At 42.2% G+C, this 24,214-nt stretch overlaps 3 long non-coding RNA genes across 4 annotated transcripts; 2 read left to right on the top strand and 1 right to left on the bottom strand.

The window, feature by feature from the left end:
- Positions 1 to 1,958: 1,958 nt before the first annotated feature.
- Positions 1,959 to 15,122, bottom strand: LOC136945403 (uncharacterized). Of its 2 annotated transcripts, XR_010876823.1 has the most exons (4): positions 2,900 to 2,978; positions 2,439 to 2,629; positions 2,243 to 2,345; positions 1,959 to 2,053 (listed from the first exon to the last, which is right to left on the bottom strand). It is a non-coding gene; the product is annotated as an uncharacterized lncRNA (long non-coding RNA). The 2 variants fall into 2 exon arrangements; XR_010876822.1 differs by lacking the exons at positions 2,439 to 2,629; positions 2,900 to 2,978 and adding an exon at positions 15,079 to 15,122.
- On the top strand, positions 3,863 to 4,342 carry LOC136946459 (uncharacterized). Its single transcript, XR_010876902.1, has 2 exons — positions 3,863 to 4,055; positions 4,240 to 4,342. It is a non-coding gene; the product is annotated as an uncharacterized lncRNA (long non-coding RNA).
- Positions 8,430 to 11,282, top strand: LOC136946273 (uncharacterized). Its single transcript, XR_010876877.1, has 2 exons — positions 8,430 to 10,995; positions 11,180 to 11,282. It is a non-coding gene; the product is annotated as an uncharacterized lncRNA (long non-coding RNA).
- Positions 15,123 to 24,214: the final 9,092 nt, after the last annotated feature.

Raw genomic sequence — 24,214 nt, 5'->3', positions numbered from 1 at the left:
GAACAAATGTGTACATCTGTTGGATTCAACAGACAACTGTCTACGACCAGCACAAAATTATCTAAAGCTATCTATTGATCCAAAAACGAAGCATGAAGAGCGAAAATTGTGGCAATGCTGGCAAACTAGAAATATTTTTTCAACTACATCCGAAGCTGCCCTCCACTCTAAGCGTTTCAGTCTGCACTCTAGGGTTTCACGTAAACACCCATGTAAATCTCAGAAACGGCTTGAAAAAGTCATGAAACATAATCAGTGATATTGAAAAAAGTTGAATAGATAAATCAAAAAGCTGAATTATTTAAAAATAGCTTAGGGTTTTGTCAACATTTTAAAGTTGAAATGGTGGCTCTAGCTGAAAGATTGAGGAAGAAGAAGGATTTGGAAGTTGAAGAAGTTTAAAGAAGTTTGAGAGGATTTGAAAGAAAACTCCATTGGAAACCCATGTAAAAAATATTATGAATATTGATTTATATTAATTCAAGCATAAGAGGTACAAAGTTGAAAAGTCACAGCACCCATGGCCTGAAACTTTTTTTGATAGCTGAACGGTTTTAATAGCTGAAGATTTGAAGGCGCTGAAAGGTGTCTTGGGAGAAATAGAAGAAGAAGATGCTTGAATAAAGATTCAAAGAACAATACTTGGAATGCTGAAGCAGCATTCCAACAATAAGTTGAATAAAGATTCAAAGAACAATACTTGGAATGCTGAAGCAGCATTCCAACAATAAAGATTCAATGAACAATACTTGGAATGCTGAAGCAGCATTCCAACAATAAGTTGAATAAAGATTCAAAGAACAATACTTGGAATGCTGAAGCAGCATTCCAAAAAATATGAAGAAGTTGAATAAAGATTCAAAGAACAATACTTGGAATGCTGAAGCAGCATTCCAACAATAATAAAGAGAAACAGGAAAACAATAGTGAGAATGCTTAACAGCATTCTAATTTAACACATTATAATTTACCATATATATCTCCCGTAGTTACCAACTTCCTACCAGCAGTATTTAACCCTTGTGTTATCTTCGGGTCATTCTGACCCATCAGTCATTGTGACCCACCGTCGTATTGCGACAAATTTACCTCCTACAAAAACAAAGTGAAGCATTTTATTTTAACTGTCGGGCTGTCTCAGACCCCCCAGATTGCAATGGTTAAAAGAAAATTATTTTTATTTGTTTTTGTATTGGGTAAAATTGGGTAAACACAACGGTGGTTCGTTATGAACCTTTGGGTCATGTGACCCGAAGGCAGCACAAGGGTTAAAGAGTAATATTTATAAGTTTCCAGGTAAATACTAAGTTTTGTCTTCTGTCTTTAGCTAATTAGGACCAGTGAAAATTACCCAGTAATAACCAGCACGTCAGTATTTAGTTAATGGGTAAATACTTCGAATTATCTAGATATTTACCACCTTGGTACCAATCGGTAATACCCAATAATACAGAAAACATACCCAGTAATGACCACCCAGCTAACACAGTTACGTTGCCCTTACGTTGCCGCAACGTCACTCGATGACCAAACATACGTTGCCGCAACGTCTTTGGCGACGTTGCGGGACCGTGCATCTGTGGGACGCCAGAAGGTAACTGCAACGTAATCTTGTGACGTTGCCAGTCCGTAACCGCGACGTTGTGGCAACGTTATTTTCCGACGTTGCCAGTCTGTAACCACGACCTCCTAGCAACGTCATTTTCCGACATTGCCAGTCCGTAACCGCGACCTCCTAGCAACGTAATTTTGTGACGTTGCCAGTCCGTAACTGCAACGATAACTAAGTAAAATATATATATATTTCTACTGCTTATATTGGGGCGGTTCATATGCAGACCTCATTTGCCCAAAATGCCACTTGTTCTTGTATAATAGGCTACATGGTAGCCAACTTTAGGAGGACTATGTTTGTGTGATGTGTAGCCTAACTCCAGCTAATCATAAACAAGGCAGCATTTCCATGTAACATTGTCATTTTATTTCAAACAAAGTGCCAAACAGTGAATTAAAATCTTCTGCCAGTCCCCGCTACAGGTCCTGTCTGTTGGCCCTGACAATGAAGCACAAAATAAGTTAGTGTTCTATCAACATAATTGCACGTGTAAAAAGAGTCTATACAAGTCATAAAAAAATCACATCTAAAATAATATACATCATCAAAAAAATATGTGATTCTAGATTTTTGTCACATAGCCATGTGAAAGGTTGGATATGGAAGCTGCAATCATGATTCATTCACCTGGCTTGTTTTGAATGGGCTGCCGGGGTGTGTTTGAGTGTCTCCTCTATGAGGAGCTCCACAGCTTTCTCTCCCAGTCCCGTCTTCCACTTCATCACAGCGTCTGGAATTAGAAGTCATGAACTTATTGTCAGCACCAATGTGAACGTTGAACGCTACGTGTAAGCCATAGTTCATGGCATCTCCAAACACTTACCAGTCTCTTTCGCAACTCCAGCACCTTAAGGCGCTCCTCAAGGTCTTGTAGTTCAGCCTGTGTTTGGGCCACCTGTAGGTCCATCACTGGCACCTCTTCAGTGTGTCTGCCCTGTAGTCGCCTGAATAGGAGAGCCTCTCGCTGGTTCTCCTCCAATGTCTCCATCTTACGGAGCATAACCTGTAATGTGTCTGTCATTAAAGACAAGTAAAACAAGTTTACAAGAGTTAGCATGATTGGCATACACTGTGGTTCTTCTGGATTAGCTGTAACATTGATGTAAATAACAAATGTTACCTTGAATGGTTGTATACAAAGCATTAATATGACAACATTTGTTGTTTTGACAAATATGTATCCCCCCGCCACGATCAGAACAACTTAAGTATGCCTTACAATGAGTTGGCAATGCTATTGAGAAGCTTTGAGTATTTTTTTGAGTGTCTTATATTTGCACTTGCCTGGCTGCCAGCTGTTTTCCTGGGCCCCCAATGGGTTCACCTCCACCAGACCAGAGTTGACATCTAGGGGTATGGCATCTGGTGATGCAAACGTTTTAAGTCATGCTTTTGCTTCAAAACATAGCTTTTAGGGTTGCCATGGCTCCTACAATTATTGTCACTGTTATAAACGGTCATTCATTACTTTACCATCATTCCCAGGGACACAGTGCTAGGCCGTGTGACGGTGGTAGGATAAATCTGTACAGAAATGAAAGTGGAATGTAGTTTATGTACATAGTTTTAGCATATTGATATTAAATGAGTAGCATTGCACATATGTGATCGTTCGAAAGCAGGGCCCCACAGCGTAGCGTCGCTGAACATTCCAACCGACTATTTTCCGATAGACAACAACTATATGACAAACGCTATAGTATGGCTTCAAAATTTACAATTAGTAGGCTAACAAGTAACACTAGCAGGTAGTAGCATTGCTACGAGTATTATGCTAGGTAACGGAAGCTAATTAAAGCTACCTAGCCGCCGTTTTGGAAAAATAACTGGTGGAAGCGTCGGAAATATTTAGAACTCACGCATCTAAAGGTTAAATTGAATTAACAGATGTCATGTACAAATTGGAAAAATAAGTGACATGATACTTAGACGCCATTGCTGTGCATGCCATGACCGACTGTGATCAAAACGTGATCAGCCACGCTACTGTAGCTCCACAGTCTTTGAAAATTCAGGGCTAAATAAACTATTTTGGGACAAGGTTTTTTCTAACAGTTCTGAACATTTATTTTCACTGATTCTTTTGTCGGTGATTTGCGAGACACTAAACTTTCATGTATGCATTTTCAGTATTTCAACATAACTTTCTGGAGGGTTTAACCTATTACCTCGAGGTAGTACCTAGATCTAGCTAGCGAAATCCTAACGTAAACAATGTGAATCTGATAGCAGATAACCAGTGTAATGACCGGCTTTTTGTTTTGATGTTTCTGGGCTGACTTACGTCATCACGTAAGGTGCGTGCAGCTGTGAAGCGCTAAATTACCTGAAAGAAGTTTAATGCAGACGTTGTTATAAGGAGCAGCATTTCGTTTATGGATGGTCGTGTGGTGAACATGAGTCTACATTTGTATGGTTTCCCTTTGGAAAGCGGAGCGAGGTAATTTGTATATGTGTCAAACTTGTCTTGTAATATTTTACCTCCGCACGTATAATTGAATGTAATTGTAGCACATGTTCGAGACATGATCACATGTTTGTAATAGTAGCACATGTTTCGAGACATGATTTCCTTTGTGCTATATGTGTATTTACATTGTTGTATTTGTGTATTCTTTGTGTAGTTTTACGGTGTCTAGAAGTCTTCGTGTACGATGTATGTTGATGCATAGTACTACAAAGAAATCAACGTCGAACGGCGATAGCTAATAAAGACATCAGTGAGAACCCTCTGCCTCCTCGTACTTCCGTCAAGGGGTTGCTAACAGTAAAACTCGACGCTTCAGCAAGATTCGACGTTGGAGTAAACGCTTCAACAAGACTCGACGTTGGAGTAGCAAGATCGGTTCAACAAAGACTGAAAGCAGGTCCTATTCATTTGGTGCTTTGATAAGTTTAATATACGTTAATGCAGAGTTGTATTAGCTGTATTTACGTGGCTAGGTATTTGAAAAGTTTGAATGTCTGACTTATGGTGTTGCACAAAAGATTGTTTCCTGTTTGTTAAATATTGGAGTGTCAAAATAGATGTCTGATACGAGTAGGTCAGTACCCTATTTAAAATTAAAGACAGACAAATGGAGAAAGACACAATTATGCAAACAGCAGCACAAGTTAGGGAAATGTCAGCCTCTGCAGAGGAATCTAACTGTCCTTCAGAAACGCAACAAATAAGATCAAGTTCACGAAAGGGAAGTCTTACAAAGAAAGGCCTAGAGATGCGTAACCAGGAATCGAAGAAACACGAGAAGGCTTTTAACAAGGCTTATGACTCCTGGAAGCAATTAGCTAAAGAAACTAGGTCTACATTAAAAACTTTCTGCTCAGGTGAAGATCTTGACCAAATCCAGAGAGACGTTCAAAACAGACAAGATATAGTTAGCCAAGAGTATGCCCCCTTGTTACGCAATCAAACTACAACACCAGAGATTATTAAAAGAATGGATACCTGCACCACGCTCACTACAGAAATATGTGATGTGGTGAGCAAACGATTAGAAACATTAGATGATACTCAAAATGAAGAAACTGTCAAAGAAAGAGTTAGACAAATGTTAAACAAAGATGAGTATGAATCTGTTTTTGGTTGTACAAACACAGATACAGTCGTGTCAGAGTCATCTCAAGATACTAATATATCCCATGAGATTAAGTCAAAGACCTCCTCGGCTTCCAGTAGGAGAGCTGATGCAGAAGCAGAACTTGCAGCCAAAATAGAGCAAGCAAAAGCCATGCAAGAAATATATGATCAGCAAGCAAAACTGCGCAAAATAGAGACTGACTGGAAGCTTAACGAAGTAAAAATGCAAGCAGAAATTAAACAGAAAGAAACTGAGATGTCTTTAAGACTTGATGAGGAGAAAACAAAGCTTCAGATGCTACAAGCAGATAAAGAAGTTAAAGTAGCTGCAGCTCGTGTAAAGGCATACAATGATTTTGAGGACAATCCTGAAGATTACAACAGAGGTGAAAATGAAACAGAGTTTGGTGCAGAGGAGTGTAATAACAGATTCCAGCTAAATCCTAAGGCAGAGCCATTCCAGCACCAACAAACCTCTCCTGAGGTGAAGACTAGTCAAGAGACTGTGAGCTTAGCCCAAGCATTAGTAAACTCCTTAAGTTTAAGTCGACTTCCTGTTCCAGAACCAATTATTTTCACTGGTGATCCACTAAAGTTTGTCAACTGGAAGATGTCATTCACAGCCCTCATTGACCGCAAAGTAACTCTAGCAAATGAGAAGATGTTTTACTTGAAAAACTACCTGGCCGGAGAAGCTCTAAAGGCTGTTGAAGGATTCTTTTATAGAGACTCGGAAGATGCGTATCGAGGTGCCTGGCAGGTCCTTGAAGAAAGATATGGCAATTCTTTCATTGTTCAGAGAGCCTTTCGCGAAAAACTTATGAAGTGGCCAAAAATTGGAGCAAATGATCCTCTCTCCTTGCGAGAGTTTACAGACTTTCTACAAAGCTGTGTTGAAGCAATCCCGCACGTAAAGGGTTTGTCAATCCTGAATGACAGCGAGGAAAACTTCAAACTACTCAAGAAACTACCCGAGTGGATAATAAGGAAATGGAACAGACTTGTGGTTGAAGAGTTGGATGCGTCTGGTGACTATCCAAGCTTCAAAAGGTTTGCAGAGTTTCTGAAAAGGGAATCCAAGATAGCTTGTAACCCTGTAACCTCTTCACTTTTTATGAGCTGTAAGGTCTCAGAAGATAAATTCCCAAAAAGGGTCAAAGCGCTCAACACAACAGTTAAGGTTAAGGGTGCTGCAACAAAAACACAAGAGTTCAATCAAACGAAACCATGTTCTGTTTGTGAGAGTGAAACCCACTACATTGCCAAATGTCCGACCTTTGCAGCAAAGTCTACAGACGACAAAAGGTCTTTCATTCGTGAAAAACGACTTTGTTTCGGATGTCTCAGAACGGGACACATTACCAAGACCTGTAAGAAGAGACACACTTGTGGCATATGTGGACTGCGTCACCCTACTTGCTTGCACGAAGACAGAGTCAAGGGAGCAGTGAAAGCTTTAAGATCAGACGCAGAAGTAGAGACTAGTCAAGAAGTCCAAAATGTTATGTCTTATGCACTGACACAACGTGCTTCTGCTACGTCCAGTATTGTTCCTGTCCTCATCTCTACAGGGGAGGAGCCACAAAATGAAATACTCACTTATGCTCTACTTGACACCCAAAGTGACTCTACTTTCATCTTGAAAGACATTCTTGATGAACTAGAAGTTAACAGTCAACCAGTGAAGCTTAGGCTCAGTACCATGACAGCCAATGATACTGTCACCACTAGTTTTAAAGTCAGAGGTCTACGAGTTCGAGGACTCAGTGGTGGAAACCCCATTAAGGTGCAGCAAGCCTATTCATGTGACTTCATCCCTGTTGACAAGTCGTATATACCAACCAAAGAGACAGCTTTGCAATGGCCTCATCTTAAGCACATAACAAGTGAGCTGTCACCACTCCAGAGCTGCGATATAGGGTTGCTGATTGGATACGACTGTCCTTCAGCATTGGCTCCGTTAAAAGTAATTGTTGGCAGTGAAAATGAGCCTTTTGCACAGAAAACGGAGCTTGGATGGAGCATCATAGGCCTTTGCAACCCCCATCTGGACAGACAAGGAAGCCAAAGCTTCGTTCATCGAGTCTCAGTGAAAGAGATATCACTTCCATCGGCTAATGATGTTTTGAGGGTACTGGAGTCGGACTTCAATGAGAGGAGCTATGAGGACAAACATGTGTCCCAAGAGGACGTTCGTTTCATCAGTCTTCTTAGCGACAAAATCGAGCAGAAAGATGATGGACATTATCAACTACCTCTTCCCTTTAAGAGTAGCAGTCCTCCTTTACTACCTAACAACAAAAGGCTAGCTACTGCTCGACTGCATCACCTTAAGAAAAGGCTGAAGACCAACCAACAGTATTATGACAATTATAAGGTCTTTATGGAAGAGATGTTTAGCAGGGGAGATGCAGAGCCAACCCATCCACCATCTGAGAGAGAAATGGCATGGTATATACCACATCATGGTGTATACCACCCTCTAAAGCCAGACAAGTTGAGAGTGGTGTTCGACTGTTCTGCAAAATTCTGTGGTGTTTCTCTCAACGATACTCTGCTCACTGGCCCAGACTTGATCAACTCCTTGGTGGGAGTACTTTGCCGGTTTAGGAAGGAAGAGGTTGCTGTGACCTGTGACATCGAAAAGATGTTCCACCAGTTTCGTGTTCCTTCAAATGATAGGAATTACCTGAGGTTCTTGTGGTGGGAGAATGGAGACTTGGAGAAAGAACCTCAAGAGTACAGAATGGCTGTGCACCTTTTTGGTGCTGCCTCATCCCCTGGATGTGCCAACTTTGGCCTTAAGTACTTAGCAGAACAGTACAAGTCTGAGTACCCGTCAGCGTCGTCATTTGTGAAGACAAATTTTTATGTGGATGATGGCTTGATCTCCGTTCCTTCGATCCAGGAAGCTAAAGAGCTTGTCATTGAGTCTCAAGCACTGTGCAAGCGTGGAGGTCTACGACTTCATAAATTCAATTCGAATGAGAAAGAAGTTCTACGCTGTGTAGACTCTTCAGAATGGTCAACAACCACCACACCACTCAACCTTAACCCTGAAACTACAGGACACGTTCTTGGCATTCAGTGGTCCACAAAAGATGATACGTTGAGCTTTGATGTCAAACTGAAGGACCAGCCAGTAACACGTCGTGGGATACTGTCAATCACTGCTTCAGTGTATGACCCTCTTGGAACCATCGCTCCCTTCCTTCTTAAGGGATAATGCATCTTGCAGGAGTTGTGCCGTAGGAATGTTGGATGGGATGACGCCATTCCTGAGGATGTGCTTCCACGGTGGGAGGAGTGGAAAAATAGCCTCCAGGGGCTGAAGGACTTCAGCATTCCAAGGTGTTACCACCCTCCGTCTTTCAGTGACATAGTCAGGACTGAGCTGCACCACTTCTCAGATGCAAGCAACATAGGATATGGTGCATGTTCTTACCTGAGGTTCAAAAATGACAAGAATGAAATACACTGCAGTCTTGTGATTGCCAAAGCCAGAGTGGCACCCACAAAGATCAAAAGTATTCCACGGTTGGAATTGACCGCAGCTGTTGTTGCCGCAAAGTTGAGTTCTATGTTAAAGGCTGAGCTGGAGATGAAGATTGATCAGGAGTTCTTCTGGACTGACTCACAGGTGGTGTTAGCATATATTAATAATGAAGCAAGGAGGTTTCATGTATTCGTGGCAAATCGGGTTCAGCTGATAAGAGAACTCACAGACACAAGCCAGTGGTTTTACGTAAATACATGTGAAAATCCTGCTGATCACGCCTCAAGAGGTCTTTATGCTTCAGACTTAACGACAACAACCTGGATATCAGGACCTAAGTTCCTGTGGGAAAGAGAGGTGTGTCCCACACTCAACTCTTCAAATAACTTACTCGTGGGTGACCCTGAAGTCAGATCAGCTCAAGCTCTTGTTACCAAAGGCAATGGCAAACCAGACTTCCTTAACCGTTTCAGACATGTATCCTCTTGGAGAACACTCCTTACAGTAGTTGCTAGAATAAAACGGCTGGCTTCAAAACAACAATGTCCCAATGCTATTATAACTGTGGAGGAGTGCAAAAGGGCTTCTGAGAGTGTGATAAAGCTTCTCCAAGAACATGTTTTCTCCCAAGAGATAAGGATGATCAAAAAGGGAAATGTTCTTCAGGACTCAAGTACACTCTTTCAACTTGACCCCATCTTGAAAGATGGTCTCCTTCATGTCGGAGGAAGGTTGAAGCTATCATCTCTTAGTGAAGAGTTAAAACACCCAGTCATTTTGCCTAAGGACAATCATATCACAGATCTTATTCTGACCCACTACCATACCAAAGCATGCCATCAAGGGCGGTATCAAACACTAATGGAGCTCAGATCCAATGGATTTTGGATTGTAGGTGGTAGTAAATCCGTTGCTAAATTGATACATAGATGTGTACGATGCAGAAAACTCAGACGGCCAACAGAGGAACAGCGTATGGCTGAGCTTCCTACAGAGCGTGTTGAGGCCTCGGATCCGTTTTCTTACTCCGGCATGGACTGCTTCGGTCCATTCCTTGTAAAGAAAGGTAGGAAGGAGTACAAGAGATACGGACTCATCTTCACGTGCCTCTCCTCTAGAGCTGTTCACATCGAAATGCTCGAAGATCTGACAACAGACATGTTTATCAACGCTTTAAGATGTTTTATTAGTCTTCGCGGAGCAATACGTCAACTCCACTGTGACTGTGGCACCAACTTTGTAGGAGCTAGAAATGAGCTCAAAGAAGCTCTCAAGGAATGTGATGTCAAGACTCTTGAAGTTTTCCTACTCGGAAGACAATGCGAGTTCATTTTTAACGCTCCTTCAGCAAGTCACACTGGTGGTGTCTGGGAACGCCAGATTAGGACTGTGCGCAGTGTGCTGAATGTTACGCTCTCTCTGTGTCCTGGCAGACTTGATGACTCCTCTCTTAGAACCTTGTTCTACGAAGCGATGGCTATCGTTAATAGTCGTCCATTGACAGTAGATGGTATTAATGACCCAAAGTCACTGGAACCGTTGACGCCCAACCATCTAATAATGATGAAGTCAAGGATTGCTCTTCCTCCGCCAGGCACATTTGTGAAGGAAGACCTCTATGCAAACAAAAGATGGCGCAGAGTTCAGTACCTCATAGAACAGTTTTGGAGTCGGTGGAAAAGAGAATACCTAATGAACATATCTCTACGGCAGAAGTGGCATGTTCCCCGACGAAATGTTAAAGTTGATGACGTAGTCATTATCAAGGAAGACATGCTGCCAAGAAACCAATGGCAGTTAGGCCGAGTGGTTGAAGTCACTCATGGAAGTGATGGCCTAGTTAGAAAGGTGAAAGTTCAAACCAGTGAGCGATCAAAACCTAATCAGAAACACACTAAATCTACAATAATCGAAAGACCAGTTCAGAAATTAGTGGTCTTACTTGAGAGTAATACATGACATACTCATATCAGACGAATGGTTTCTAAATGTGATTTGTCAAATTGTCAATGCATTTACTTGTCTGAGTTTGTGTGGTCATCAAGGTTAATATCATGTATGATTTGTTTCATGTGTTTGTTTATCATAACATGATTGGTGGGAGTGTAATGACCGGCTTTTTGTTTTGATGTTTCTGGGCTGACTTACGTCATCACGTAAGGTGCGTGCAGCTGTGAAGCGCTAAATTACCTGAAAGAAGTTTAATGCAGACGTTGTTATAAGGAGCAGCATTTCGTTTATGGATGGTCGTGTGGTGAACATGAGTCTACATTTGTATGGTTTCCCTTTGGAAAGCGGAGCGAGGTAATTTGTATATGTGTCAAACTTGTCTTGTAATATTTTACCTCCGCACGTATAATTGAATGTAATTGTAGCACATGTTCGAGACATGATCACATGTTTGTAATAGTAGCACATGTTTCGAGACATGATTTCCTTTGTGCTATATGTGTATTTACATTGTTGTATTTGTGTATTCTTTGTGTAGTTTTACGGTGTCTAGAAGTCTTCGTGTACGATGTATGTTGATGCATAGTACTACAAAGAAATCAACGTCGAACGGCGATAGCTAATAAAGACATCAGTGAGAACCCTCTGCCTCCTCGTACTTCCGTCAAGGGGTTGCTAACAACCAGGCTAAATAGCCTCAATTTCAAACCTATACGTAATAGCATGCCCCATCCAATTTTTGAAAATACGTTTATATATTTAAAACTATTTCTGTAAAGAAACTCATCTTTGAAGTAGCTAATTTCCAGTTGAAATCCAATGCGTAGTCCTACAAGACGGTTGAACCCCTGCAAAATCTCTTCTGAAACCCCAGTGTCAGCGATGGGTTGAAATGGGCATGCGCAAAGTGGGGCAGACTGAGGGGCAGGTTTGCTAAGGAAGAATTGTAATATTCTGTGATGACTTGTCTTTGGAAGTGAAACTCTTGAGAGTCGCTTACCTTTTGGTCACATTTAACAATTTTGTATTACAAAATTATTGGAGCACAAATTTGCATTGTGTGTCATACAGCTTTGGTGTGCTGTACAAAGAATGTTTGCTTAATCATGTTACACATCACACATTGATTGCTTTTGTACATGTTTATAGTAAAGAATGAAAGACTAAATTATATTCCAAATTCAGTCTTTTACTTATTAAAGCTATGTTCCTGCATATGAGAAAATTGATGACCAATGACATGCTGGGGGTGAGCTGCACATGAATTACATACATTGTCTACATTTATACGTGCTGGGTGCAACATTTAATATTGTGTGATTGAAATTCATGTAGACTATGGCTACATTACAAAAGTGTCAGAACTGAGAGCAGTCCAGTGTGATCTCCATCTCTGGATAAACCATATTGCACTCGAGATCCGTTGTCCTGCGACCAAAGAGCGACTTAACGGCCACTTAACCCATGGTACCAAAATTAATGTATCCAGCCGACCAACGTACAACGTCACGGCAACGTTGTCCACGGGACCAAAAATAACAGTATCCAACCGACCAAGGTACGACGTCGCGGCAACGTTGTCCACGGGACCAAAAATAACGTAACTAGCCGACCAAGGTACGACGTCGCGGCAACGTTGTCCATGGGACCAAAAAATAACGTAACCAGCCGACCAAGGTACGACGTCGTGGCAACGTTGTCCACGGGACCAAAAATGACGTAACCAGCCGACCAAGGTACGACGTCGCGGCAACGTTGTCCACGGGTCTAAAAATAACGTAACCAGCCGACCAAGGTACGACGTCGCGGCAACGTTGCCCACGGGTCTAAAAATAACATAACCAGCCGACTAAGCTACGACGTCGTGGCAACGTTGTCCATGGGACCAACTGGTAACATTCCCTTTATAACGTTGCTACGACGTTGCCACGAAGTTGCTACGACGTTGCCACGAACGTTGCCAGAAAGGTAACATCGCGGGTTACCAACTGAGCACTTACTGGCAACGTTGCCGCAACGTCATGTGTTAGCTGGGCAGCACCTTAGTATTTAGTTAATGGGTAAATACTTCGAATTATCTAGGTATTTACCACCTTGGTACCAATCGGTAATACCCAATAAAACACAAAACATACCCTTTACTTTCTATGTAAATATCTAGTACTTAAGGGACTGTAAAAGGAAGGGTTACCAATATATTATGCATTGCACATTGAATCTTTTTTGTTACTGAAGCTGTAACCTTAATTACGGGCAAAACATTTTGAAGCCCTATAGTCTTATACGATACAAACAATTATCAATTGGAGTATTAATGGAAAAAATGAAAAAACTATTTGAGAAAGAAGCAGACATAAGGGTTGCATTATGCATTTGAAGGTTATACTGTCAAACTGACTGAAGAACGAAATAACAACGTGAAAAAATGAAGATAGCGTGGCTCATTGGCTGGTCAATTCCCATGATGCAAGGTGGTAAATAGTGTTAACATTTTGATCGAAATACAAATGTAACTTCATGAATTTCGTTTTTTTATTGTGTCTGATTAGAATGTAGTGTTTTGTTGCATGGTAATTGTCATTGTTGTGCTGGTTTACCATTGTAACCATGAGTTAAATGACTGTAACGTTTGATAAGAAGAGCTGGATTAACACAATATGAGACCATACACAGGAATTCGCTTCTTTCAGCTAATAATAAGTGTCACTTGGCGAGGGCCCCCGTTCTTGTCAAGTGATGCAAGATCGGTGGCGTTCGAGGGGTTCCTAAACATATAAATATTATATAGCTCCCTCGTACAGGTCGCTGGTGACGACCCGAGCACCAAGTGATGGCCTCCTCCTCACCACTGGTAGCTGCTGGTCTTGGCGGTTGGCCATCACTGGGGGCATTAAAATGTCTCCCCACTTGGCTGAGACCAGACCTGCTCGCACCAAAGGATTGGATTGAGCAGGTCAATGGCAGGTGCAAGGGCCGGTGGAGGGGGCTGGGCCGGTGGTGGTCGCCGTGGTGGGGGCTGGGTCGGTGTTGGTCGCCGTGGTGGGTGCAGGTCTGACTTTGGTCAGCTGGGTCTTATCATACCCTCCCCTGTTGCAGGGGAAGAGGCCTGTCTTCCTGAAGGCTGCCCTGATGTTCTCAGGCTTGGCAGCCTTAGGCCAAGTCTACTTAACATCCCTCACCAGGCCAAGGCGGGCAGCATCCAGGTCAAAAATCCTCTTCAGAGGACCAAACACCCCCACATCCAGCGGCTGCATCACGTGAGTGGTGTGCGCAGGGAGGAACACAACCACCACCATGTTCTCCCTGCAGAACCGGATGGCTTCCCTGTTCTTGTGGGGTTCCGCCTGGTCCACCACAAGAAGCAGAGGCCTCTCTGGGGGGGGCATGTTTGATAAAGTGGCCTAGCCACTTCAGCCACAGGCCACTGTCTATATAGCCCTTTTCGGACCTGCCATAGATGGCACCAGGGGGGCCTTCCAGGGCATATGGTGCATTTACATTTAGTCATTTAGCAGACGCTCTTATCCAGAGCGACTTACAGTAAGTACAGGGACATTCCCCCGAGGCAAGTAGGGTGAAGTGCCTTGCCCAAGGACACAACATCAGTTTGCATGACCGGGAATCGAACTGGCAACCTTCGGATTACTAGTCCGACTCCCTCACCGCTCAGCCACCTGACTCCATGCACTTGGGAGACAGCCAGTGAAGATGACAAAGGGGGGTATGTCTGCCCCTGCAGCACTGATGCAGCCATGCACAGTGATGTGCTCCCGGGTGATGACTTGCTGCCTGTATATGTGGTTTTTGCCTTTCGGCGCCAGCACCCGCTCCCTGGACTTGGGTTTGTCCCCAAACCCCGTTTCATCGGCATTGTAAACCAAGTGCGGTTTCATGTGGAAGCCGTGCTGTTGGAAGATTGGACACAGGGACGTTAATTTTTTTAAATAAATTGTCTTATTGGGTAGTTTTTATAATGATTGTAAAGGAATACATTGGCATTAAATAAAATAAGATCAGTTTGACGTAATTCAATACATAGTAATACGTTTATATTGGTTTCACTCACAAAAGACGCATCATGACAGTCAATTTTCCTGTGGTGATTCTAGCATTAAACCATCGCGTAATCAAGACTGTAACAAGTCATTTTAAAACAACAAAATTGTATGAAATGATATGTCAAAACATACTTGTTGACGTTCCTGTATCGTCCGCGTTACAAAAATGCTGCCCCCCCTTCCTCAGTTACGACGCACTAAATTCTAACAAATATATTTTTTAGACGCTACACATGTTATACATCATTGGAAAGCTACGATTCTTGTGCTTGTAGATATGTAAACCATTTCAAGATCGAGTCACAACAACAAGTTTAGTCAACGTCTTTGTCCAGTCACCACTTTGGTGATGTTTACAAAGCCAAACGTCTCTACTTACCCTCAAAGGTTCTGTGTCGTCCAGGTATGCAAACAACACATCAAAACTTGATCTGCGTACATTCCCAAGGGTTCAAAGTATCTAACCATGTAAAGTAATTCTCCAAATACAATGTTTTACGTTCATGAATAGCCATTATCCTTTGTTTCATTATGCAAGTTAGCCGACGGAAGAAACAACTTGTTCAAATAAAAGTGCACATTCCTCCGGTTAGAAACGGAGAAAATACGATATGGAGGGATCAAAATGTCCGTTGAACCCTCCCCTTTTGATTGACACCTTGTTTGACCCAATAGGACCTTCCATGCCCCGTTGACAGCCCTCTAAAGCCAATTAGGTCTGTGCGTCCTGCCCCCCCCCGCCCCCCCCCCCCCCCCACACTCTTTCTAAACAAATTTCTCGAACTGGCTTCAGCTGGCTCTGAAATGAGCTCGTTAGCCTTGTAGCTGAAAGCTAGCTGAAAATGCCAATACCTCATTTGTATGTGTCTGTGGAGCCGTCAAAATAAAAGTCGATTGCGCAATAGGGTTGAAAGAATCAGTTTTCTTTGTGCGCCAATCCTGGGAATCAGATAAAGCACTCCAATGTGTTCATGCTTCAATTTTTGTGTTTCAGTAATACTAATTAGGGATTTAGCTATTATATATGATAGTTCTAAGTACCACCTTTCATTAGAGATAACAATTATGAAAAATAATACCTTTTATCCTGAGTATTTGACCTTGGTTACAAAGGGTCATTTTGGAGTCTCCAAAAGGCCCTTTTAGAAAATGAATGGATGTACTCTTATAAAAACATGTGTCAAATATGAATATATTGTGGTATTATGTTTGACTTTTGATTTGAATTGGGTAAGGCTTCAACCTGTGGTCCAATTTAGTCTTCCAGCTAATACCTACCACCTCTAGGCCTCTTCAGGCCTCTGTTTTCAAAACAAAATCTAGACGGAAATAGAAATTTTCACTTTCCTTGTGTTCAAGCTTCTATTACTCAACACTAGTAGGACTGACAGGGGTCCTGACAACAGGGGACATAACTTCAGAGTGTCAGCTTTCAAAAGAGATCATTTACATGCATGTACTCCAAATGGTTCAAGAACAGCTTCAAATTTACTTTGGGTATGCTGTTTAGGCGTTTTCAGGCAAATTTAACAGGATTCTGAAGAGGTTAATATGTTTTTGTTTAATGTAGACATTTGTAAGTTGATAAAACAAGACTTAGAGAGCAGTTTCCCTTACGGACATATGGCTCCACCTAGCTAATTGCTATGCAAATTCCTCTCCCGGCACCATTTTTAAAGCCCATGATTCAACGGTAGGCGGAGCTTGGCTACTTACTGTGCTCTTGTTGACAGGAGAAGTCCAACTGATGTCAATTTGACTTTGCTGGAAGCGGGAGAAAATTAACTTTGTAACAGCAGAGCCTGTTTAAGGAGAGCCTGGCCACTCCCTATTAATCCCCATTGTACCGAATTTTGTTGCAGTTCCACCAGAGTTCCACCAGAGCTAAACGGCTAAATTTGTCTCTTTCACCTGATTGTCGTTGAGAAATCTCAGATTTTATTGTAGTTTGGATTATAGGTCGAAAATTGAATGAATGAGCACTAATGTCCTTTCTATTTCTTACAGGGTGAGTCGTTGTTGCCCATAACACGCTAGCATTCTGCTAATGAATGCTGATTGGTTAGTGAAGGACCGACTACGACCAGAGATCCCGCTTGATGGCATCCGAAGCAGAATCAGAATGTCAGAGCATTAGCAACATTAGCAACAACATTAGCAACCCAAAACTATTTCTAGCATGTGTATTGACAAGGAGAGCCTAACCTGTCATCTGGAAGCAATTCGTGACCAAAATTAAAATGCATTTGCAGAAATGCTTTTTCATTTTAAGAATGCGTATGCATTATTTGACTCATAAATTAAATTAGTAATCAGTCATCCTATTTGCATTTTAATTTTCTTCTTCAAGAGTGCTCAATCTTTCACTTAATTAAAATGAAAAAGAAATAGACATTTGAGATTTAATTTTCAAAACATGCCCCAGCAAATAGATACCAAAATTCAATTTGAAATGTAAAATTTGAAAATTAAAATGCATTTGCAGAAATGCAAAATGAACGAAAAAGCATTCTGAGCGGTGTAGCAGAGTGACGTCAGTAGCCGCTCTTCTTCAGCTCCCTGCTGACCGAGCTACCCATCTTGTTCGGTAAGGGGCGGTGTGCACATCTGCATTGCATTACATTGCAAATGTGCTAGCTTTTTTCCTGTGTTTCACTGGCAGTGAGTGTTCACAATGTTGTATTTCACTCCAATCTACACCAAACACGTCAGGTAGGACTGCCTTTTGTAGATACGAGTCTGCTGAAGATAGCCAGAATATCGGATTTCTTTAACCGAGCCTGTTTCATTCATCATTTGCCTGAGAAAGCGACTTACGTTGGCCAGCTTAATTGAAAACCATTCAAACCGGTTGACAGTAGTGGGGTTTTTTGGAACTACAGCGAGCTACATGAACCACGTGATCACGTGTCGGCGTCAAAGCGTGTCGCAACTCTTTTTCTATGGCTCTGCTGTTGGCCGTGTTGCGTCTTCACTCCGCAGCTTCACTCGTTGTAAACCAACCAATCAGCACGCAGCTCATCTATATATTCATGAGCATACCATAAAAGGAGAAAACCTAGCGTTTTTTCCCGGGACAAATTGACAGGAAGCATCAGGGGGCATAGAACAGCACCCGGGCCATTTTCAGCCCAGCCAATGTTTCATACCCTATTCAGAGACCTTAACAGTGTGAAATACCCCAAAAACCCAGTCAATCATCCCTTTAAGTTTTTAATTAAATTTGTGTTGTGAGATTTAATTAGATGAAAGAACACAACTGCCAACATTTGAGACTTATAACTATATTTCTTGCTGCAATCCTCATATAGTTATGGCCATGATGGGATTCTTAGAATAGTTTAACCCTGTCTAACAGCACCACCTTGTGAACATGTAATATAATGTCTGGGTCATGGCCAATGAATGAAACCCAGCAGTTCCTGTCTGACCACATGGTGGCAGTTCCAGTCAAAAAAAGGAAGCGAGTGCACAGTAATTGTTCACCATTAGTTGTTTACCCATTCTTCTAAGTTATTTACCATCACAGGCTAAGGTATAATGTAAAATAATCTGATGTGGTATGATATGATGTAATCTAACATTACACTATATCATATATTATATCAATTTAAACTACTGAAAATATAATGTAGTTTATGATTGATATTTTATTGTATTTATTTTTCAGTTTCAGCATGAGAACATATCCATCCACAAAGTGAGGTACCCATAGACATGGTTAGGTTTCCTGTGGAAGAACTTTGCATCCATAGAAACCTTAAAGAAACCCATCAAACCCATTTGGGATTCCATCTAATGCCACCTGCAAGCCAGGACTAATCGCCCAAATCAGTGTCCAGCCTCACTTACCAGAAAGGTACTTTTATTTCATATCTCACAAGGACATACACACACGTGCACACCCAAATTACGGGATTTTGTCACCTCCAGTGAAATTACGTCACGTAACCATTACAGGTCTATGGGAATCTGTGAATGACCATGCGGTCATGTTTCTGGCCACCAAGAAAGTTTATTATAGAGAAGTTTGTTCCCTTCTCACAGACGCAATGCCTTGCATTGGAATGGAAAGAGGAAATCGAATCAGAGCAACTTCCCAACCACTGACTCACTGGACGGTAGAACAATGAATACACACAAACAGCTGCGATGGACAGCCCTGCCAAAGGTGTAGAAAGCACAATAAAAATCCTGTCCTTGAACACACACACACACACATAGATCATCATGACTATGATAGACAAAAGCACAGTTAAAACCCTACTGTGAACATACACTCATACACACATGGAGACACTCATGACTATGATGGACACCACTGCTTAAGGTGCAAAAAGCACTACAAAAACCCTGCTCTGATACACAAAGAGCTATTACGACTAAAAACAAATGTAAATGTATTTTTGGCATTTTCTCATTGGTAAACATCCTTCCTCACTTGAACAGTGCTTCTTGGTCTTCAAGTATCCCAGATCATTTGAGTTTTGTATCATTTCCCAGGCTTTCTGTACTGATGGAATTGCAGTATTTGCAAATTGTGTTGGACCACTGTCTACTCAGGGCATGTTGATCTGATTTTGAAATACAGTGCATACAGTAGAACACAATAGACAGTGGTTATTAAATTGGTTATCAATAGCTGTGCATGTTTCAGTGGTGGGGGTCGATTGAAAAGAGAGAGACCATTGTCTTCCTTTGCCTGATGCTAAACAGCTGTGGTACAAAGGTGTGACCCACCCACTAGTTCACACACACACGAACACACACACAGGCATACAAATAGATTCCAGACTTCATTCAGTGTTCAGTGATTATTCTTCTACCTCAACTTTGTAGGGGAAGCTTTGACAGGATGCCTTCGATGATAAGAAATAATTCACATGCTGTCGTATGTTTTCTCAAATATTCAGAAAGAAATCAACCACCCATAAAGATACACAAAGCAATATTTGACAACTCGTAAATCTCAAAAGTAGTGTACTTTGTCTCTCTTTCACTCTCTCCTCATTATCTCTCCCTTCTTCCCCTCTGTTTCTGATAAAGTCTCTTATCTTTCTCAACCTGTGAAATAATATGATTTGTGCTCGCTCTCATGGTCAGCTTTATTCCCTGACCTGACAAACACCAGTGTATATGTGTGCTTGTGTCTGTGTGTTTTATGAGCTATGTTTATTGATCCCAGGGTCTGGGTCCCGTGGGAATACTGTCCTCTCTGACTCCCAATCCCATTTCTTATCTCCATCTCTAATATTCATCATTCCCACATTATGCTGGGAAGAGCCATGTATGGATGCTCCAGGTGTGTGTGTTTATTAATAAACAGTAGCTGTAGTCCATGTTCAGGACTCCAGTGCCCACACACAAATGTACAGACTGACAGACTTACTCGCACAAACACTTTCAAGGAATGTCACGCACCTTGGTTATGTTTTTCACTTACTAGGCATGTCAAGGACTACTGCTAACAACTTTCTATTTGAAGTGTATTTTTGTTTTGTTTTTGTAAGATACATGTATATTTAGTTGTGTGCTATATTTGGTATTATGCCTGTGCATAATAGCTAACATGATAACACTAACAGTTCAATTTCGCCCGGGGGAAATAAAAGACTATTCTACTATGTCTGATGAAGTCTAAGTCGATGCTTGGTTAAGGCAGCACCAGACTCATCAATGTGACGCTTGTTTTGATGTAACCGTCAGAACTTACTCAAACCCAGCCCTGCAAACCAGCACTGGGTTTTCTTGTGCAGGTTGATTGATACCTCTACTTCTCTCTCTCCTCTGTCACATTCCCTACCTTTCTATCTCTCTCTCTATCTAACTATTTGTTGTTGGTCTGACAGACAAACAAATAGTTAGATATATATATATATAACTCACTCGTTACTTTTTTGGTGTGTTTCTGTCCATGGGAGTATTGCCTATTTGTATGTCCCCCTGCCCTCAGACTTTGCATAAAGCACACCGTTTTTTGGCTCAACTCCAGTGGCCACAGAACTCTCTACATTTCACCCTGGGTGTCACTTCTCTGGAACCCTGACTCATCTAGCATACTCCCCCCATCACACCTACCCGTCAACCTAGCAGAGTGGCATACACACCCACACTGTGCACTACACCACACTCACACACCTGCAGTAACACACTACCACACACACCCACACTGTGCACTCCACCACTCATATACCTGCAGTATCACACTGTGCACTACACTACACACCTGCTACTGCAGGTGCAGTTTCACACACCGCATCGGTCCACTCAATAAATGTGACGTTTGTTTGATGTTGGTTGTTTGTAGGCCCTGTAGTAAACTTTTCCCCATCCATTCAAATGCTGCCTGCAATCCAATCACTGTCAAGAAGAGCTCACAACGTAAGTAAGTGTTTCAGTTGATGGACACCGACACATACAAACCAGTTGTTGGAATTAATTGAAGGGGGGTTATAATGTGTCTTTTGTGTTTACGTGATAAGGGAATTCCCCATCCACCTGCATGTGGACCAATGATTTGCATACAAAGAAGGCCCTTATAATCCAAGGGGCTTGGCACTAACTGTAAAGCAACAACACCTGGACATGACCTGTAGGTGTGTGTCCTACTAGTCCTGAACCTTTGTCTTCAAACAAAGCAAGTTTCCTGATCATCAGTTAGAGTCTAACTGATGATCAGGAAACTTGCTTTGTTTTGTTGTGAGTTAGAAGAAATGGGTAACGGTTTAACTGTTAGACCGTTACCCATTTCTTCTGACTCATATACAGTATAATGTAAGGGACACACACAAGCACACACACACAAAATAGATTATGCAAATGATCAGTACATTTAATCCAATTCACAACAGCTATTGTCAGGAAAATAGATAACTTGCATGATGGCAAAACTTTAGTTTACATTGCTTTAAACAAATTTCATGTGTTCACGGGTGCAATAACACACCATCAATTGAACGTTTAGGATGTTTATTAGAATGATGGGGCTGGTAGCACGCCGAGCCCGGTAGGTGAAGAGGCTGGTAGCAGAGCCAAGGCTGATGTGGAGGAGGCTGGTAGCAGAACCGAGCGTCCAGGCATGAACTTGGGTTGTGGTGGGAGAGTCCTTGAGGGTCACGCCCAAGCAGCAGCATGAGCAGATCCCCCCGGAATACCTGGATAGGTGAGCTGGAGAGATGGAAGAAGCAGAGGAAAAGGGGGGGCGGGAGGGCGACAAAACATGCGAGCACAAAGACGAGGGAATAGAGGAGAACATATGTGGACATTTCTAATTGGAGAAAGGGGAGTTTGAGGTGCGATTGCATTCTTCCGTTCTTCAGCTGGGCTGATGCAGATGACTTTATTGGAGGTGCGATATTCTTCTCCCGAACTTCAGTTAAGCGCAACTGCATAAAATAATTGTGCATTCATTTGTAGGTACATTACACGTCAGTTTTTCTTCTTTTTCCCCTTTTCCAATGCAAGAAAAAAAGCTTCAAATTGTTTACAATTTACATACAATATGCAACTGTTAAGATTTTCTAACTGAAAATCCAGGAATCTCTGTGCATTTGTCTTTGTGTCTATGGCTCAAATATCTCGAGAACCGGTAGAACTTTATGAAGTTGAAATGCGGGAGCTGTATTGTTCAGAACCCAAGTATGTGTCGTGTCACAAACAAATTGAAACCGTATCAGTGGCACCCACCAGCAACCTATTTGCTTTATTTGCATCACCACATTGCACCTAGATACCTAGGTGTACAATAAAGTCTGGCTTACACCAAGCTAATGTCACAGTTACAGTGAACCCTTCTCCCCCATGCAGGGTTTGGATCCTAGCACAAGGCAACACAGAAGCCCCAGAGGTCAATATACAAAAATATACTTTATTAATAAAATTAACATGTATCTTCAGTCTTCCCTGTTGGGCAGTCCTCACCAATCACCCCACAATACTGATGCCCGGAGTCTAGTGTAGAAGGCCCCCCTCACTGACAGAGCCTGTTTGTTCACTACCCCCACAGAAAAACACTACAACATTGGTGGGGAGGGAATGGCACTACAAAGACACTGTATTACTAGTGGTCAAGACACGACTACAACTGCAGTGATCTCCCAGTGGAGAAAAATAACTAGGAAAGCAACACTAGCGATAGAAGGGGCACTGCAATCAAATAGACTCTACCCTAGACACAGCAACTCTACCCTACACACAGCTCTGCTACACAATAATTTGGTGGGCAGAATGTCCACTCGGGACACAAAACAAATAAAGGGAAAGGGAGGCCGAAATGCTGCCTACCGTCTTCAGTCCTCTCCCTCCTTCTCTTTACTCTTTTTTTCAGCCTGACGCACACCAATCCCTCTTTCCGCTTTTACCCTCACTAATTAGCCAAAATGTGTTACTGGTGTGTTACTTTTTCTCCCCCCTTCCACCCTGTGACACTGGATATTTTTTTTTAAAGAAAAGAAAATGTTCTTGTGTACTTACGAACTCGTGTGACGTCATCTATTATTGCCCAAAAACTGTTACAATCCAAAGAACACAAGTCAAGAACGCCTAAAATACACAGATGTGTTTTTGATCCACCCCTTTTATCTAGGATGCATCGGGTGACATGTAAAAACTTCACAACAGTGGCTGTTTATCAATCCGAAGAACACTAAGAACGTACTTGCGTTCTTGAGAACGTTTTTACCAAGCATCCTTGCGAGAACGATCTTACAAGACCGCAAGGACGGAGAACGATTTGAGATGCGTGTGTTCTTGGCTATTATCTTTCAATTACTTCTGGTAAATCAGATGCGTTCTCACTGGCCAAGACACCAACCGATGCATCCTCGATAAAAGGGGCAGATCCATAGATCAAATCAAATCAAATGTATTTGTATAGCCCTTTTTACACCCAAGTATGTCACAGAGGGCTTCACATACGCCCATAGAACTGCCCCTCAACCAACCTAAACCCTCAAGGAAGACAAGGAAAAACTCCCAAAAAACTCTCAACAGGAGAAAAGAAATTGAAGAAACCTTGGGAGGAGCAATTCAGAGAGGGATCCCCTCCTCCAGAGACGGTTGGTGAGAGAGAGGAGCAGAACACAGGCTAAACATAGTCATACAGTGTCGATGGGTTTTGAAACACCAAAATCCATTGTTCAACTTTATAGAAGTAGGACAGGACCGGGAGACTCGCGACCAGGTCCAGCATTGGCTGACCGACGACCAGGCAGGTGCTGACAACTCAAACCCCCCACACCACAAGGGATGTGTGTGGGGGGGGACAGAGAGAGGAGAGCAGGGATTAGAGAATGCCAGGAGCAGCTAACAGTTACAGTCATAATAGAATGAGATCCCCACAGGTCAAGTGTGGACTGGTGCAGCAATTTAACAGAGCAAAAAAGGGGAATTTGATGCAACCCCACACACCAAGACAGCGACAGCCCCCCTTGTTTGGAACATGAAATCTGTTCCAGGGGAAGAGAACTCTAAAATAAGTTATACTTATAGAATAAGGATGGAAACAACCCGTCCCC

Source organism: Osmerus mordax, chromosome 7 (assembly GCF_038355195.1).
Source record: "Osmerus mordax isolate fOsmMor3 chromosome 7, fOsmMor3.pri, whole genome shotgun sequence".
NCBI lineage: Eukaryota > Metazoa > Chordata > Actinopteri > Osmeriformes > Osmeridae > Osmerus > Osmerus mordax.
This window is presented reverse-complemented; position numbering and strand designations above follow the sequence as displayed.